The following is a 2,215-nucleotide window of genomic DNA, read 5'->3' on the forward strand; positions in this document are numbered from 1 at the left end:
AGAGAGCGGTGTGTTTAGAGCAGGAGGTTTTTGTACGGCCAGTAAACGAGTTTGTATCACTGTGGTTGACTTTTGGTGGAGGAACAAAACTGGATGTTGGAAGTAAGTCCACTTTTACTCTTTATTCAAAAGGAATCTTTCATTAAAATGATTCTGGACAACAGTAGAGATGCACTTGATGATCTTCTGAATAATGATAATCCAAATGTGAATGTATTTAATTAGAACTGCTCTGAAGTGTGGAGAGTGTGGAGCTTTAGGTTTCACCACCAGCTCCTGTTTCTGAACTGGATTTCTTTTCTTTAAAATACAAATATTTCCTAAAGGTTTCCTGTGAAGTGTTCAGTGATGACATTTCTTTTTAAAAAGATCAAATGTAAAGCTGGATTGTAGAGTCAGTGTTGGGTGATTAGAGCCGTTCTGTCTCCATCTGGACGCCACAATGTGGAGGTTATTATGAGCAGTGTTTTCTGTTCTAAAGCTTTGAAGACGTAGTACATGGAGACTGCAGCTTGGTTTAGTTATTGATTATTTACTGTTTTGGAGGAAATCAAATCATGTTTTAAACTTTCACATCATGGGATGTGTGTAATGTTACAATTATAATGAATTAAATGAAAGAAATAGTTTTAAAAGTATTCTGAATGAAATGTATCTATTAATGTAATTGTAAATATTAGTTCATATTTGAAGCGGTTCAGTTTAAGGTTATAATTAGAGCGTTATTTTAATGCTTCACTGAACTCAGTTCTGCTCTGTTAGAAAAACAGTTATATGCAAATGTTTGGGGACGCCTGGTGAAATCATAATGTTCTGTAGATGTTTGTAAGTGAAAACTCTGTAATATTTAATGAAACTGAAATCCTCCTCTGAATGTAATTGTAAATATGAGTTTATATGTGAAAGTGGTTGAGTTGAAGGTTGTAATTAGAGTGTGATCTTTACTGCATCACTGAAGTCATTTGTGCTGTGTTAGAAATAAGGGAAATGAAACTGTGTGTGTGTGTGTGTGTGTGTGTGTGTTTCCTAGCTGTGACCCGACCCACCCTCACAGTCCTGCCCTCCTCCAGTCTGGGGCAGAAGGAGACCACACTGGTGTGTTTGGCCAACAAGGGCTTCCCCTCAGACTGGAAGCTGAGCTGGAAAGTGGGTGGAAACCCTCTGACCTCGGGGTTTAGTCAGAGTCCTGGGCTTCTGCAGAAGGACACTGGCCTCTACAGCTGGAGCAGCACCCTGACCCTCCAGGAGGACGAGTGGATGAAGAAGACAGTGACCTGTGAGGCCACCAAAGGAGGCCAGACTACTGTCAGTGAAACACTGAAGAGAGATCAGTGCACTGGACAGTGAGGGTCCACACCTGTGTTGGAGCTGATAGAGCTCCTCTTCATCTTCAGTGTGTTCAAACATGTCTCTGATTAATGCTCAGATCTTCACATCAGCTTCTGGAGCAGCTCAGTACAGAGTTACACTCTCTATATATACACTCTTACACTGTTTGTGGATTATTTGTCTGTCTTTATCTGCAATCATTAATTTTTCTTTTTAACAAAATAATGCTACATTCTTTTATGAAAATAAAGCATTTAAATCAACACAAAATGTTTGATTTTTCACTCTTTAAACTTTTACTGAAACAGGTGAGTGTTAACGTCCACTTTGAACTGACAGAAGGGGGAGACTGATAAAGTTATTTCAATAACTCACTAATTAATGAAAGTTCAGAATTCCTGAATGTTCCTTAACCATCAAAAGTGAGAAATATGATCAAAAGCCTAAGACCATAAAATAATAGTGATATAAATGAACAGATATCAGTCTAAAAGTCTGCTTCCCTCTGTTCTGAAATACATTTACTACCAGAGCCACAGGCTGTGCACTTACACAAATCTGTCTGCACACAGCTACCAGTCCTACAGCAACTACACCTTCTCACGTCAATCACAAACAGAGACTGAGTCGACTCCAAGAGTTCAGATTCTCTGAGTGATTCACCAAGATTTGATCCTGACTCCCAGACACTTGTAGGATTGATTCTTTGGGAGTCGATTCCTCTTCATTAAATCTGTTCATTTTGACTCTATTCCACCACTCTCACTGTGTACAGAGACACTACTCAGCAGGACGGCTTTAGAACAATAATCTGAATATAATTGTGGATATTTCAGAGCAGTGTCTGCCCCATGTCGTTAGAAAGAGGGGTTTAGTCGACAGAAAT

Source organism: Hoplias malabaricus, chromosome 4 (genome assembly GCF_029633855.1).
Source record: "Hoplias malabaricus isolate fHopMal1 chromosome 4, fHopMal1.hap1, whole genome shotgun sequence".
Lineage (NCBI taxonomy): Eukaryota > Metazoa > Chordata > Actinopteri > Characiformes > Erythrinidae > Hoplias > Hoplias malabaricus.